The 18,145-nt window shown below is 37.0% G+C and overlaps 1 long non-coding RNA gene across 1 annotated transcript; it reads left to right on the top strand.

Annotated features, from left to right (window-relative positions):
* Window positions 13,925-17,905, top strand: LOC110263258. The gene is made up of 3 exons (XR_002348590.1): window positions 13,925-15,317; window positions 15,889-16,336; window positions 17,143-17,905. It is a non-coding gene; the product is annotated as an uncharacterized LOC110263258 (long non-coding RNA).

The following is an 18,145-nucleotide window of genomic DNA, read 5'->3' on the forward strand; positions in this document are numbered from 1 at the left end:
TTTGGTAATGAATCTCTCCATCCTCCAAGATTTAGAGGCGGGAATAATTGCTTTCCCTTTCTACTTTCTAGAGGATTCTCCGACTTTGGGTGCCATAAGTGAGAATGGAAAGCAAAAAGCAAAGCTTTTCCAACACCAAACTTAAAATCTTTGCTCGTCCTCGAGCAAAATAGGAAGAAAAGGGTAGAAAGAGAAGAGAATAGAGGAGATGGATAGTGAATTCGGCCAAGCAGGGCTTTAGTGTATGGATGGTGTGTGTATGAAGGGTGGGAAGAAGGGGTATTTATAGGAGTGGAATAGGTTTGGTTCGAATGAATGGGTGGGAATTGGGTGGAAAATTTTGAATTTGAAGTGGGTAGGGGTTGGTGGGAGTTATGATGGTTTTGAGAAGTGATTTGGACTGTGTGGAGGGAAGATTAAAAGAGAGAGAAAAGAAGGTGGGGTAGGTGGAGATTCTATGGGACCCACTGATCCTGAGAGGCTAGGGAATTCAAGTTTTTTGCCCCGTTGTGGGCGTTTAATGCCCAACTCTTGCTCTTGGCTGGCGTTCAACGCCAGCTATGTGTCTCTCATTGGGCGTTGAACGCCCTTGAGGGATCTCCTTCCTAGCGTTCCACTCTAGGCCTGTGCCTTTGTTGGGGTGTTGAACACCCAGGTTTTGCCCCCTGACTGGCGTTCAACGCCAACTTCAGGCTCCCTTGCTGGCGTTCAACGCTAGCAATGTGCTCCCTGGATGGCGTTCAATGCCAGCAAGGTCTCTACTCCAGGTTGTTCTGTTTCCAGCTCTGATTGTTTCTATTTCTGTTCTAACTGCTGCACATGATCATAAACTTAAATAAATATGAAAATTAAACTGAAATAACTTAAATAAAATTAATGAAAAATAGGAAAAATTAATTATTGATGGGTTACCTCCCAATAAGTGTTTCTTTAACGTCACTAGCTTGACGATTAGCTCCTTACGGAGATGGATAGGGGATCAGAATTTTGCCCCTTACAGTGAACTTCTTGCCTGTGCTCTCATGGATAAGTTCCACATGTTCCAGAGACAAGATCCTATTCACAGTGTATGAAATGACTGGATTGTCTATGAAGACAACTCTCATGCCAGGTGAGAGGCCTTCAGTGGGATTTTCTTATCCCTCCAGCCTTTAGGTACTTTCTTCTTAGTACCTTTGTTCTCAGTGCTTGATAATGGCTGCCCAACACCAAACTTAGAATTGGTGTCTGGGGGCTCTGTATAACTTTGCACTGAGAGAGAGGGTTGGAATACTAGGTGTTGCACAACTGTGTCTCTATTGTCAGAGGGAGAGTTAGGGTTAGGCATCTTGAACAAGATGTGGTCCTCCCATAATTGTAGAATCAGCTCTCCCTTTGCTACATCAATAATGGCATTGGCAGTGGCTAGGAAGGGTCTTCCAAGGATGATGAATTTATCCTCTTCCTCCCCAGTATCCAAGATTATGAAATTTGCAGGGATGTAAAGGTTCTCAACCTTTACTAAGAAATCCTCTACACGACCATAAGCATTTTTCATTGACCTGTCTGCCATCTCTAGTGAAATTCTTGCAGCTTGTACCTCAAAAATTCCCAACTTTTCCATTACAGAGAGTGGCATAAGGTTTATGCTTGACCCTAGGTCACACAGAGCCTTATCAAAGGTAATGGTGCCTATGGTGCAGGGAATCAAGAAGCGTCCGGGATCCGGCAGCTTCTGAGGTAGTTTTTGCTGAACCAAGGCATTGATTTCCTTGGGGAGCACTTGAGGTTCTTCCTCCAATGGCTCTGTGCCAAATAACTTGGCATTCAGCTTCATCAGAATTCCTAGGTATCGAGCAACTTGCTCTTCCCTAGTTTCCTCTTCCTCATTAGAGGAGGAGTACTCTGCAAATTCTATGATCTTCAACCAAGCATTCAAGGGAACTTCAATAGGCTCCTCATAAGCCTTTGGTTCTATCAGTTATTTAATGGGGAAGTTCTGAGTGGGCTGAGGGTTGCCAACTATCCCTATTGTGGCGTTCAACGCCAGGACTTGTGTGTCTTTGAGCGTTGAACACCCTTCATGCATACCTTCACTGGCGTTCAACGCCAGTGGTTGTGCCTTTGTGGGCGTTGAACGCCCAGTAAGGACTTCCTTACTGGCGTTCAACACCAGTGATGATGCCTTTGTGGGCATTGAACGCCCAGTAAGGAGTTCCTTACTGCGTTCAACGGCAAGGATGGTTCCTTGTTGGGCGTTGAATGCCCAATAGGGAGTTTCTTACTGGCGTTTAACGCCAAATCATCTCCTTCAAATTCGGCCTCAATGTCGACTGTGATGGCCTTGCACTCTTCTCTTGGGTTCACTTCAGTATTACTAGGAAGAGTGTTAGGAGGGGTTTCAGAGATTCTCTTGCTCAGCTGACCAACTTGTACCTCTAGATTTCTTATGGAGGACCTAGTTTCTGTTATAAAACTGTGAGTGGTCTTAGAGGGTTCAGAAACTATGGTTGCTAAGTCAGAAAAGCTCTACTTAGAAGTCTCCATCTGTTATTGAGAAGATGGGAGTGATTGTCTGTTGTTGAACCTATTCTGGGTTCTTCCACCTTGATTATTATTGAAGCCTCGCTGAGGCTTCTGTTAATCCTTCCATGAGAGGTTAGAATGATTTCTCCATGAGGAGTTGTAGGTATTTCCATAGGGTTCTCCTATATAGTTCACCTCTTCCATCATGGGTTGATCTGGATCATAGGCATCTCCATCATAGGAGGTGTCTTGAGTGCTGCTAGTTACAACTTGTGATCCAGTCAAGTGCTGAGCGATCATATTGACCTACTGGGTCAAGATCTTGTTCTGACCAATATGGCATTCAGAGTGTCAACTTCCAAGACTTCTTTCTTCTGAGCTACCCTATTGTTCACAGGGTTCCTCTTAGAAGTATACATAAATTGGTTGTTTGCAACAATTTCAATGAGTTTCTGCGCTTCTTCAGGCATTTTCTTCAAGTGGAGTGATCCACCAGCAGAATGATCCAAGGACATCTTGGATATCTCAGATAGGCCATCATAGAAGATTCCTAGGATAGACCATTTTGAGAGCATGTCAGGAGGATACCTCCTGATTAGTTGCTTGTATCTTTCCTAAGCTTCATAGAGGGATTCACCCTCTTTTTGTCTGAAGGTTTAAACTTCCACCCTGAGCTTGCTCATCTTTTGAGGTGGAAAGAACTTGGCCAAGAAAGCATTAACCAACTTTTTTCAAGAGTCTAGGCTTTCCTTAGGTTGGGAATCCAACCATATCCTAGCCTTGTCTCTAACAGCAAAAGGGAAAAGCATAAGCCTGTAGACCTCAGGATCCACTCCATTGGTCTTAACAGTATCACAGATTTATAAGAATTTAGATAAGAACTGATGTGGATCTTCCAGTGGAAGTCCATGGAACTTGCAATTCTGTTGCATTAGAGAGACTAACTGAGGCTTAAGCTCAAAGTTATTTGCTCTAATGGTAGGTATAGAGATACTTCTGTCATAGAGGTCAGAAGTTGGTGCAATGAAGTCACCAAGAACCTTTCTTGCATCTCCTCCATTGTTCTGTTCGGCTGCCATGCTTATGTTTTCAGCTTCTTGTTCGAATAGCTCTGTGAGGTTTTCTCTGGAATGTTGTGCTTTGACTTGTTGTAAACACTTTCTTACGGTCCTCTCAGGTTCAGGGTCAGGATCAAAGAGAGTTTCTTTATCTCTGTTCCTACTCATAAACAAGAAAAAGAAAACAAGAAAGAAGAAGAATGGGAGCTCTATGTTAAATAATAGAGGACTCCCTGTGAGATGTGAAGAAGAAAGAAGAATGAAGATGGAGAGAAGAGAAGAAGAATTCGAATGAAAGGAGGTAAAGAATTCAAAAAGTAAGAAGTAAAAAGAGAAACTAGAATTAAAATATTTTTTTCATTGTATTTATTTATTAAATTCGAAAATAAAAGATAATAACTAAAAAGATTTGAAAATTGAATGATGAATTTTGAAAAAGAAGAGAGAGAAATAAAAAGGAAGTATTTGAAAATAGGGGAGAAAAGAATTAGTTAGGAGGTTTTGAAAAAGAAGAAAGAAAAAACAAGTAACTAATTAAGAAAGATTTGAAAATAAGATAAGATTTAAAAAAGATTTGATTTTGAAATTTGAATTTTGAAAATTGAATTTGAATTAGGATAAGATAAGATTTTGAAAATTAAATTTTAAATTTTGAATTTTGAATTTGAAATAAGATAAGATAAAGATTTGATTATTTCAAAAGATTTGATTTTGAAGTTCAAAACTAAGATAAGATAAGATAATGATTTGAAAAAGTTTTGAATTTTAAATTTTAAAAGAAAGATAAGATAAGATAGAATTAAATTAAAAGAAAAGATTTGAAAAGATTTTAAAAAGATAAGATTTGAAATTTGAAATTTGAAAGTAAGATAAGATAAGATAATGATTTTAAAAATATTTTTGGAATTTTCGAAAATATTTTGAATAAAGATAGAAAAGATATTTTTTTGATTTTTTGAATTAATAAAGAAAGAGAAAAACAACCAAAAGACACTGTTCCGAGGGTTACTTGAAACTAAAGGCCGATCTCAGATGAGATCGGCGATGATTGCCGGAGCTGTCGTGTCCGACTTGTTGAGCTTGGTGGTGCTGCTGATCCTTTGTCACCGGAGGGTGGTGGTACTTGCAAGAGACTTCGATGCTTAAGTTAGCATGGGCTTTAAGCAGGTTTTTTTGTGTAGAATCAGAGTATGAGTTATACCTGGGTGCTCAAGTGTATTTATAGTAGTGTGGGCTGACCTTTCTAGATAAGATAAGTTAGTTATCTTATCTTATCTTTAAGTGAAGCTGTTTTATCTTTAAGGGGGACCGCCTTTATCTTTTAGGCTTTAATTGTCTTTAGATTGGGCTATGTCCCTTAGTTTGGGCCTTCTTGGGCTTCTTGTGGTGATTTGGCCGAACTCTTTTAAAGAAGAGGTCGGGGGACCTGACCTGAAGAGGTCGGTCGCTTTGTCTTCAATCAGCCCAGGTTGGATAGCTCGACCCAGGGTATGAACAGACACCAAACTTAAAATTTTTAGATCTAAAACACTAAGTTTTCGAAAATTAAAAAGAAAAATACCGAAAAACACCAAACTTAAAAATTTTAAGATCAAAACAAGAAAAGAAACAAGAACAACTTGAATACAAAAAAAAAACACAAAGAAAAATTCAAAAATTTTAAAGGAAAGATAAACATACAAGGGACACCAAACTTAAGAATTGACACTAGACTACACAAAAGACACTATTTTTGAAAATTTTTTTGAAAACAAAGCAAGAAAATTCGAAACTTTAACAAGAACAAGAACAAAGACTCAAACAAAAAGAAAAGCAAAGGTTTTTTAAAACTTTTTTATTTTTTCGAAAAAGGGAAACAAAAGACTGAAACAAAATAGTAAAAAGTACTTAATATAAGCAACAAGACAATCCGGTTGTTTGTCAAATCCCAACAATCCCCGGTGTAACACCCTAATTAACCTAAGCCTTACCTCATGTCGTAAAACAAAGGCTAATCAAAGGTTACGACAATTCTAAGGCTTACACACACACACACACACACACACACATATATATATATATATATATATAGAGAGAGAGAGAGAGANGAGAAATAATAATTCTAGAAGCCCGATAAAGGAATACACTCAAAAATAGGATTTAAAAGCACAAAACGTACTAACGAAGCATCTAACCTAAAGCACAAGAAACAGATGTGATGTAAACAAAGATAATAGTATAATAGTGTAATATCATAAGAAACTAGCCACGGCTCGCGGAGTTTAAGCTGGCTAGCCAAATATACAGACAAAAAGGAAACTGAAGTTTAAAATGGCTTATACAATTTTTGTCCTCTCAATACATGCCTCTAGGCAAAACAAAATATGAAAGTGAGAGATAAATATAAACAAAAGTAAATCAAACGAACTTAAAAGTAATGGGATCCTCCGCTGCTGTCACCATCCAAAGCAACTCACTGGGGTGGGTTGCGACCTGCATCTGAAAACAACAACAGAAATATGGTATGAGAACCGGAGGTTCTCAGTATGGTAACAGTGCCCAGTGATGTAGGATATAAGACCCCGGGACTCCAAAGACATTCCTAGACTCCATATCCAACACAATAATTCAAACTTAAAGCATTTTAAAACAAATAAGCATGATTATATGAAACTTTAACATAACTAAATAGGGTACTATATCTTAGGGAATTTTCTAATCTAATCAAAAACCGCTGTCCCATAGCCTCCACCAACCTATCCTCCATGTGATCCCATCGCCACCGCCTTTCGAACCTCCTCAATCCCAGTAGAAATCACAGTTAATTACAATGTAAGTAAATCACAAGTAAGAGCATATAAGGCAAGTAGATCAAGTAAGCAAATAGACACGTTATTCAATTAGGCATACAATCACAAGTCGACAAACCAAACAAACAGATAGATAATGCACATGATGAATGTCTGCCCTACTGGTTGTGATATCACATTGTCAGTTCAACTGCCAACCCGACACATCTCTATGGAGATGTCGCCTTTTGGAAATCATAATGGAAACCCCTGAGATATCATGCTCGGATATCGCCTTTCAATACTTCAGTGGTTTTCAGAAAACAATTTCAGTATAACATGGATCCATCATCTCATTCAGAGTCCTTGACTTATTTCAACCACTATCAATTCACATTTCAGTTTTCAAACTCAATAGTTCATCATTTCTTACTTCACATATCAATCTACCTTCACACACCATCGAACCATCCTCATTACACCCGAAACCTAAGCCTCCGTTTGCTAATTTTTCCAAATAATATCATTTAAAACCCTTAGATTCTTTCCCATATTTTAAATATCTAAAACTAGGCCCAAGATTCCTAAAATGGTGTTATAGAAGCTTTCAACCTTGTTGGGAAGGTAGAATAGTTGAAAACAAAGTAAAATTTGAGAAACAGGGCGTGTACGTCCGCACAGGGGTGTGCGTGCGCATGCCTAGAAGAGTTTTCAAAAGTGTGCGTATGCAGAGAGGTGTGCGTACGCACAGGTGTCAAAACTTTCAATATCTATTCGCTCGCACAACCAGTGCCAGCACCTCCAACAAACTAGCCTTCCCAACGTGTGCATGCACACAGGGCTGTGCGTACGCACAGGTTGCAACTCCTCCTTGTGTATGTGCGCGCACAAGCTGTGCTAACGCGGTGAACAGATTGCCTGCCTCTGCGTGTGCATACGCACAGGTCTGTGCGTGCGCACAGGTTGAAAATTTCGCAGAGGTGTGCGTTTGCACAAGGCTGTGCGTGCGCACATACCAGAAATCTCAAAATTCTGCAAATTTGCAGAATTTCAGATTTTTAACACCAACTTTGAATGATCATAACTTCCTCTACAAAAACCCAAATTTTACAAACTTTATATCAATTTGAAGGGTTTTCAATAAGCTTTAATTTCAAATAAGTTCCAATCAATTTTGAAAATCGAGACAAAAGTTATGATCAGACAAAGTACACCAAAAACCCACTTTTATCAAATTTCACAATTCCCACAATTTCTTATAAAACACAACCAAAACCATACCGAACCATTCCAAACTTCCATTTCCAGCACACTCTACCCTTTTAAATCACAATTCACCATTCTCAATCATTAAGTACCACCTATATGATACTAAGATCAATTCTCCACCAACACCTTCACCAACCATTAATTTATTTTCATCACTTATCATCATCACTTCCATTCATACTTTATATCCACATCCAACAACATACAATCATTCAAATCATCAAACATCATACCTCAATATCATTATTTCTCAACATATCATTATCAATTCAACATGCATTTCCGATAAACCATCATCAACAACCACATAATTCCAACCTATCCCACTAGCCTAAGTGTCCATGAATATTATATACTACATAGAGGAAACTGAAACCATACCTTGGCCAATTTTTTATATGCACCAAAACCCTAAAATGGCACAAGTTGAGTTCTCTACCACAAGCAAGCCACCAATGTAACTCTAACAAGCACCAACAAGCTCCAAACTCACAATAATCAAACTATATATGCATAAACCATCACAAATCAACCTAGGGTTCTATTTAAACATAATATCATAAGAGTTTAATGCCTCTTACCTTTTCTAATAGTTTTGATAGCCAAAATCCAATGCTAACCAAGGATTAGAGTGAACCTAAAAATTCAAAATCACAAAAACTCACTTAATCCAAAGCCCTAAATACCCAAAATTTTTGAGGATAAGAACTGAGAGGATTCGAGCTTTCCTTACCAGTTTCTTATATGGGTTTTGTAGAGATCTTCACAAGAAACACGTAGCCGCAAATGGTGCGGCAATCGGAGCTCTGTAGCTCAAGATATGAGCTTGAGAAGATTGAAGTAAATAGTGCTCTAGGGTTCTCTTCTTCCCTTCTCTTTCAGCTGGGTGATGGGTTGGAAATGAAATTTCAACACCTAGAACTCACCGACAAGTGTACCGGGTCGCATCAAGTAGTAAAACTCACTTAGAGTGAGGTCGATCCCACAGGGATTGATGTATCAAGCAACTTTAGTGAGTGATTAGTTTAGTCAAGCTAACATTGAAGTGAATTTGGATGAAATATAGCCAACAGAAAGTAAATTGACAAGAATTGTAAATGACAGAATGTAAATAGGCAAAAAACTTAAAGAGCAAGAGATGTAAATTGATAGAATCTTAAATGACAAGAAATGTGAATTGCATCAAATGTAAAGGTAATTGGTTGCAGGGAAATTAAAGAAAGCAATAGATCAAGCAATTGAAAAGAACTTAAGAATAAGTGACAAGAAATTTAGAGTGCAGGGAAATTAAATTTAGATCACAGTAGCTCAAATATAAAGTGCAGAGGAACAAAAGTGCAGGAAAGTAAATTAGGAACAATGAGAACAGAAAGCAATGGGAATCAAAGATCAAAATCAAGCTCAATGTAAATTGAATTGTAAACTTGCAGCAAAAGGATATTGTAGCAAAGGATTGCAGAAATTTAAATTGCAGAAGAGATGTAAATAAAAACAGCAAATGAAATTAGATCCACTTCCTTAATTCTCAGAATTATGCAGAAGGGGAACAAGGATGAATTTCAGATCAAGAATTGAAACAGAATTTCTTCAATCTCAATCCAAAACTCAAAACAGAAAGTAGAAATTGCTTGAAGTGAGAAAATGAAAACAGAAAACTAAACTCAAATCCAATTCTTAGGACAATTGAGAAGAGAGGTAAAAGATGATTCTCAAACATAGAATCAATGAAGCTCTTCAATCTCAATTCAAATTCCAAGAACAAGTTGCAGCAGAAAATAAAATAAAAACTAAAGAGCAAGACTCAGATCCAATCTCAATTCTCAAATTCAAACAGAAAAATTAAAAGATAGCTCTCTACTCTACTTGCTCCCTATTGGAGCCAGCCTCCTTACTAAAATGAAAATGATGCCTTTATATAGGCTCTAGGAGATGAAAATAAAATTAAAATTGAAAATAAATTACAATTAAATGAAATTCCTAATCTAACTATTTCTTGTGCCTTTGAGTGATGTCAATGAGTCTTGCTTGCTTTGAGGCTTCAATGGGCTTGAATTAATTGAGTCAGATTGCACTTGTGGTGGGCTCTTCTGGTTTGTGAAGAAATGGATCTAAAATAGCACTTGATTGAATTTTTAGACCCAAGGTGCTGCTCCCAGTAGAGTGCTCGGTTAACTAAGGCAACCGAGCACCAATGCTTGTTTCCTTGGCTCCTTTTTGTTGCGTGACAAGTTCCCTTGGGTAGCCCCTAGCGCTCGATTGACAAAAAGAGGGCAGCATTGCCTTGTTTTCCTTACCAAATTGGTTGCGTGCCAAGCCTTGTGTAAGGGAGAGTAGCACTCGGTTAAGTGAAGGAGCGTAGCATCCCTTTATTTTTGGTGGAGCTCCCGTGTTCGAGTCTTAGTGGTTGCACTCTTGCCTAATTTCCTTGCATTTTCTTTGGGAGAGAGCACGACAATGCTCTCTAAGGCTGTATTTGTTTTCAAAGACAGGACAGAACATGACACTGAGACAGAGACAATAGGACAAAGACACTAAAAATTATTGTTTGTGTATTGTGTTTGGATACGATGTATAAGACACTAATGTAATATCCAGTATTATGTTTGGATACACATGGACAAGACTAAAATATTATATGAAATGAGTAAAATAACCATTGGTTCTAAATTTTCTACGTTAAGTACAAACTAATTTAATAGAGAATGAGAGTACGTAGGAGTACAAACGAAACTTGAAAAAATGTTTGGAGAGACCAAAAATTTTAATAAAAAAATATATAATAATATTTATATTAAAATAAAATTATAAATATATTTATTTTATTTTTAAATTTATTATTAATATGTAGGAATACATATGGTTAAGATTAATAAAAAAATAGATCTGAGTTTGATTAATAAAAAATTTTGTTTAGGTTAATAAGCCAAATTAATTTTAAATAAAGATTAATAAAAATTAAATATGAGTTTGATTAATTAAAAATTTTGTTTAGATTAATAAGCCAAATTAATTTTAAATAAAAAATCAATTTTAAAAAGAATCCGTTTTTACATGAAAAAAAATAGTTTTTGCACATAAAAATCTATTTTTATTTAGAAAATTATTTTTTTTTGTCTAAAAACTGATTTTTTAAATTATATAAAATCAATTACAACTTATAAATTATTTTTTAGCATTTTAAAAGATCAATTTTACCTTTAATAATATTTATTTTTCAAAAGTTTCAAGACTAATTATAGAAAGGATAATAGTGGAATAATAAAAAATATCTATGGACAAAAAGGAAAACAAAATTTATAAAAAAATCCGTGTTCACTCTTCCAAATCCCGTGTCCATCATTGTCCTTCGTAAAAGAGTGGACACAAAAATATAAAAAACTGTCTCAGAGACAATGTGTTCTGTGTCCATGTCTCTGCTTCCAAACACATTTTAAACATGTACTGTCCATGTCTCTGTGTCCTGTCTCTGAAAACAAACGCTATCTAAGTGAGCGCTGTACTCACTAAGTGAGCACTATTAGAAGCGCCCCTTTGCTTTGGAGTGAGGCTCCCTCTTCGAATCTTGGTGAAGCCACTTTGGTCTATTTTTGCTTGTTTTTGGTCCTTAAAGATGCCTTTCAGTTGTACCTTAATTTCATGCCAAATATGGATTGCTATATATCGTTGGAAAGCTCTGAATGTCATATTTCTAACGCAACTGAAAGCACATCAATTGGACATCTGTAGCTCAAGTTATGGCCCTTTGAAGGAGGCATGGTCATGCTATGAACACCCAAGTTTAACTTAGCGAAAAATCTTGCTTCCAAGCTGAATTTTTTTCACGATAAAGCTAGGTTAACTTAGTTAACCGAGCTTTGTGAGTGCTGATTGTTAAGCTTCCTTGATTTGGTCATGGGCCACGCTTTTAAAAGCGTGGCCTAAGGCTCCAAAGTGTGCTCTAACTTCAAAGTGTGCCCCAAAACTCTTCTTTTCTTCTTTTTAACTTATTTTGTGCTCTTTTGCTTCTTTTTCTTCTTATTTCCTACAAAATTTATAAAATCAAAAGATCAAGGAAATATACCATTTAAGAACAAAAGAATGCAATATTTAAGCACTAATTATCAATTTGTTGTATGAAAAAGCATAGAAAAACATGACATGATGACATGTCATCACTGGGTGTGTGTGTGTTTAATGGTGTTTTTACTTCTTGGGTACATTAAATGAACCCTTTATATGTTGGGCTTAGGCCCAACTTGGGCCCGGTCTAACCTGTTAGTATTTTTAACCCGTTTGGCCTAACTTCGGGCCAAACCTTTAAAATTAACTCCCGGTTTTCCATTTCCAATGTTTTTCTAAGGTTTTTGATGGTGTTCACTCTTTCTCGTGCAGTACCGGGCACACTTGAACCGGTTCAACTGCCGGTTCGCAGTTTTTCACGGTTTTTTGCAGAAAATATATCTTCTGACTCAGAAAGACCTACTGAGTCCAAAAATCACCTTTAAATCCTCAAATTCTCTCTCTAACTTTTCGGATTCTATATTGGTCAATATTAATTAACTAATTAAGCAGTTAATTAGTCGCAGTTCTTACACCCGGCAACGGCGCCAAAAACTTGGTGCACGAAACTGGCTCTGCAGAATTCGCACAGATAGTCTGGCAAGTATACCGGGTCGTCCAAGTAATACATGAGGATTGTTGGTTTGATCAAGCAGTGGACACCTTGTAGATCTTAGTTAGGCAGATAGAAATTATAGTTTGTCACGAAAAGCATATAAAACAGATAAATAGAACGTTACTAGGTAGATAGGAATTCAATGGTGATAGAATAGTTGAGGCTTCGGAGATGCTTTGTCTTTCCGGATTAACGTTTCATACTGTCTTCTTCAATAACCTTCTGATTCCTTCAATGGCAGCCGTAAGTGATTAACTCATGTCCTCTCATCAAGTTAACCTCCTCTACTACAGCAATCCACCACATTGAGATGACTCATGTCCTCTCATCAAACCACCTCTAGGTTTTTCACTATAGCAGAAAATGAAGCTCTAAGCAATCCACTCGCCTTCACGATCCTACTCAAGGTGCCACAGACAAGGCAGATCTTCCTGATCAGAAAGTGCTGCTTCTCTGACTCTAGCCTTAATGCCACAGAAACCTCATGAGCCCATAGTCAACAGGATTATATGTCACATATCCAAAGTTGCTCAGATGCTCTATTGGAATCCGCAATGCAATCTCTAGCTTTAGTTCAACGCTATCCGGGTTAGGAATTGCACAGAACCCATGTAGAACAAGGGTGATTGTCACGGGTCACCCTCAATTCATAAGATGAAGAACGAGGTTGCATAAGAGAATAGAATCAGACTTATTGAATAAAAACATTAATATTATTGATCAATAAAACTCAGCAGATCTCCTAACCTTAACCTTAGGAGGTTAGTGACTCATGCTGTTCGAAAATACAATGGAAAAAGTAAACGTGGGTAATAGTCCTCTAACAAGGGTGAACTCTTGTATATATATATACTAATCTAATAACTAAGGATTTACAGAAATAAGATAAACTAGTCTTATAGTGCAAAAATCCACTTCTGGGACCCACTTGGTGAGTGTTTAGGCTAAGCTTGAGTGTTTTCCACGAGCTAGTGTCCCTTAGGGTGTGTGTGATTGGAGGAATTATAAATAATTTCTAGGAATTTTAAGATGGGAATATCATATTTCCATGTTTGGTTCAAAGTTTGAAAAGCTATTCCTAAGTAAGTTTGATTCGAGGGAATCAAAATACCATCATTTTAATTTCCACCTTCCCCTTGTGTATCCTTGATTCCCATGGGAATGGAATCTTTGTAACAAAAGTAATACTTGAACCACACACACCCTTAGGGGCATTGAACGCTGGCTAGGGACTTCATTCTGGGCGTTGGACGCTAGCTGCTCCCCTGTGGGCGCTGGATACCAGGAATAGGGCTGGTGGCTGGTGTTGAACGCCAGTTTTGGGCATTCATTTCTAAAGTAAAGAATAGACTATTATATATTTCTGGAAAGTCCTGAATGTTAGCTTTCCGTAGCCTCTAAGAGCATGCCATTTGAACTTCTGTAGCTCTAGGAAAGCTCCTTCGAGTGAACGGAGGTCAGATCTTGACAGCATCTGCAGTCCTTTCTCTGCTTCTGAATAAGACTTTTGCTCAAGCTCCTCAATTTCATCCAGAAAATACCTGGAATCACCATAAAACACACAAACTCAAGGTAGAATCCAAAAATGTGAATTTTGTACTAAAACCTATGAAAACCTAATAAAACTTAAACAAAACATAATAAAAACTATATGAAAATGATGCCAAAAAGCGTATAAAATATCCGCTCGTCACTTTTATTGCGCGTATGCGTGATGTACACATATGCGTGACAACTGCATTATACATGGGATCTTCAGCGTACTACCTGAAATGTGATGGTCACGTGTAGGCGTGCTACATGTCTATGCGTGACATGGAAAATGTCCCAATGTAGTACGTGAAAGCTTCAGTGTTGTACGCCTTCACCCTTTCTTCCTCTAGGGGTTCTCTGTTTCCTGTAGTGAGCTTTCTGTATCTTCCAAGCAGCCTTTTGTTTCTTGCTTCTTGATTTGTTTGTGTCTATTTTCTTTTTAAAACTTTCTGTAATCAATGAAATTCAACCAATCAAAGTAATATCCATTCTAACCTCAAATTTATTGATTATTCAAAGAAATTGTTAATAAATCAATTAAAATAAAGAAGGAAAAACACCAAAGATGCGCATACATCATGCCACATTTGGCGTTTTAAACACCAAGTATAAGGCTCAATTGGGACACCAAGTTCGTGTCCTTGGAGGGTAGAATAAATGGCGTTTTAGATGCCACATTTGGCGTTTCAAATGCCAAGCATAAGGCTAAGATTCGGGAAACAAGTTGGTGCCCCTGGAAGGTGTAAAAGTGGCATTTAAGATGCCATATTTCAATTCTAAAATGCCAAGTATAGAGCTCAAGATTGGGGCACCAAGTTGGTGTCCCTGGAAGGTGTGAAAGTGGCATTTTACACGCTATATTTCAAGTCTAAAACACCAAACATAAGGCATAATTGCGGCACTAAGTTAGTGCCCGCTAGAGGGTAAGAATGAGTGGCATTTTAGATGCCACATTTAGCATTTCAAAAGCCAAGAACAAGGCAAAGTTGGGGCACCAAGTTGATTCCCCCTAGAGCTAGGATAGGTGGTATTTTAGACGCCACTTTTGGCGTTTCAAACGCCAAGTTAGGAGCACAATTGGGACACCAAGTTGGTGCTTCCTGAGGCACTAGGTGAGTATGGCATTTTAGATGCCACATTTGGCATTTTAGACGCCAAGTCTAAGACACAATTGGGGCACCAAGTTGGTGCCCCCTGGGGGTAAGAATGAGTGGCGTTTAAAATGCCATTTTTGAAGTCTTAAACACTAAGGGTGAAGGTAAACTTGGGGCACCAAATTCGTGCCCCCTGGAGGCTAGATGAGTGATGTTTTAAATACAATAATTCAAGTTTAAAATGTTAACTTTGAGGCTCAAATGGCGCTAGCTTCCTTATTCAAAGGCGTTGGATATATTAAACGCTTCACTTTTCTTTTCTTCCTTGGTGTTGAAAACGCCACTTTAGAAACCCCCAAGATGATTTTGCTTGCTTCATGCCTTGCCAACTTCTAGTCTTCTGTTCCTAGAAATCAATAAACAACATTGCATCAAAGTATGGCTCATATGATCATGAATATTACTCAAATACACAAATTCACAATTCTAAACTCAAGTACTCATGAATGAACCTAAATTTCTCTTGTTGTTTAATGCTTTCTTCCTTATACAATTAAGTGATGATTAGCAATAAAATCACTCTGTTATTTTCATGAAAGTCATAAAATGAAGTCCTAAACTAGCTAATTAGCAAACTAAGATGCACATGAATCACTCAGTCACACCTGTTTCCTAATATCTTCGTCGCACTAAAGCAGAAATCACAGAAATTTCAAGTAACCCTAATCTCTTCCATGCAATTACCACTCTTCATCTTTCCTGCTACACTGACGCCAGCCTCTCTTCCAGTTCTTCGTTCTCCCAAACTTTGTCGCATTTCGTCTGATTCACCCCGTTGATTTCTATACTGATTTTTTGTTAGGAATTTTGGTTTTGTTCTGATTTTGATTCTGTTCTAATTTTGTTCTTGCTTGTTTTCTAATTTCTTGTTCTATTTCTGGTTCTAATTTTGGTTCTCTTTCATTCTAATTTTTTATTCTAAATTTTGGTTCGTTGCAATGGTGCAGCAGCAGCAAGAGTAGGCTTCTTGAAGCCACCAGAAGAGGCCTTCAGTAGCGGCAAGCGCTTTCTCGATGACGTCCTTGATGCTAGAGCTAAAAATATAAACACCATCTCTCTCTCTCTCTATCTCTCTCTCTCTTGCTTTGTGTAACAGAAAACTAGCTCAAATGCATTCACAATTTTTTTTTCTATGAACTTTGTATGAGAATGATGAAGTTAGTTGTCAAGCATGGGCATAAGAATAGATCCGATTAGAATGAAATTTATTAAATGTTCTTTATTAAAAAAATGGGTGATACTATCATAGTCTTTCCAAGTTTGATTAAAGAATCAAAGCTTTTGTTCAAAATTGGTAATTACTTCCTGACTAGATGTGTTATTATTTCTAAATTGAATCGATCAGGTGAGTGAAGTAGTTGTAAGAGGACTCTCACATTCAACTTCGTTCAATATGTGAGTTGTGATTAGATCTATAACTTTCGAATAATACTACATCATAAATTATAGTTTTGCATTATAAATACTACATCATGTATCATGTTTATGGATGCATTAAAATTATTCCCTAATAATAGTGCCATAGATTATTCCCCTAATACTACCTTGATTTATAATGGTGGGTCCATGACTTCCTTCAAGTCATTTGGAATAGACAGAAAAATTATAATCATAAAAGTTCAATTCTATTAGAGCTATGTGACTTGCATATATACACACATTGATGTTATTAACTATAGTAATCACTAAACAGTATGCTAATATTTTCTTTTTTTTATAACTCTGAGAAAAATTATTGGATAAATAATGTATAAATACATGGTTAAGTTAAAATATGTGTTGGTGGTGACACCACCATTCATGTCTCCACGCCTTGCATATATGTCATTCTTATGCTAAAAAAAAGGTGCCAATTTCAAATGGTTATGATTAGTTCATCATGCTCATCTTTGCATTGCTAAATTAAGTTAGACACTAGAATATATTTTGAAGTTCATTGGGAGATGTTGAGTATACATCTTTGAAGTTCATCCATGGGGATTGTTTTGTCTTATTAGATGGTTGATGCATGAGTATGATAGTTATTTCTTTTAGTGATTTTTCTTAGAATAAATATGAATCTTGCTTAATAATGAAGTATTTTTGCGGTAAATTTTCCTTTGTCTTTGCATGAATAGAATTAATGAATCTTGGTTGATTATGAAATGTTTTATTATTATTTGAATGTTTCTTTGAGTGCTTTGCATTAATGATTGTTATAGGAGCCACCTAAAGTCCAATATGAAGCCAAAAATGGGGAGATTGTGCATCAAACAAGCCAAGAGAAGGAGGTGAAGCGTGTAACACACTATGGTAGTGAAGAGGGTGTGGTGAACATGCCCAAACCAAGGCAACAGCCCCTGGAGCATCAATTTTCACAATAATGAAGCCTTAAACATGCCATGAGAGTGAAGAGTGTTTGGTGAACACGTCATCACTCTGATCTCTTCATATTCAAAGGAGATTAACTTGAGTTACAGAGCTCCAAATGAAGTGAGTTTAGTGAAATTATAAAGCTAACATCTAGAGCTTCCAATAATATATAATAGTTAATAGTGGATACTGAATCTGAGGGTGTAAATCACCAATCTTTGCCACGGTAAAAAAGCTAAGCATAGTACCAGCGTGTCACTGACCTCTTCATACTCTAACAAGAATAACTTGGGTCTTAGTAGTCCAAATGATGCTCTTCTAGCAGCGTTAGAAAGCTGACGTCTAGAGCTTTTCAACGATATATAATAGTACATGGTAGACGTGAAGTTTGGACCATGAACGACCCTCATAAAAACAACTCCCAACATAGAAGCAGTGTTAAACATGCCAGAACATAAAAGCATGTGCTTTCAATAACGCCTTCGATATTCTTTCAGCCAAAATGCCAGGTTGACCTCTTTACATTCAATGGATCATAACTTGAGCTATATAGATTTATTCACTGCTTATATTCTTAATTTCTTTATGAGCTTTATTGTTATTTCATTTCTATTTTCTAGTCATCTACATTTAGTTCATTTACTTTGTTGTCAAGTCATTTATTTTTTTTTATATTTCTTGATTAATAATCATCCAATTATGAATTGTCTAACTAGAGTAATCAATTAATCATTGTTTGCTTAATCCGTTGATCCTCGTGGGAACGTTAACCCACTCACCATGGTATTACTTGATGCGATCTGGTGCACTTGTCGATAGGTTTTGCAGATAATGTTAAAATTCGTATCAATG

This window comes from Arachis ipaensis, chromosome B06 (assembly GCF_000816755.2).
Source record: "Arachis ipaensis cultivar K30076 chromosome B06, Araip1.1, whole genome shotgun sequence".
NCBI lineage: Eukaryota > Viridiplantae > Streptophyta > Magnoliopsida > Fabales > Fabaceae > Arachis > Arachis ipaensis.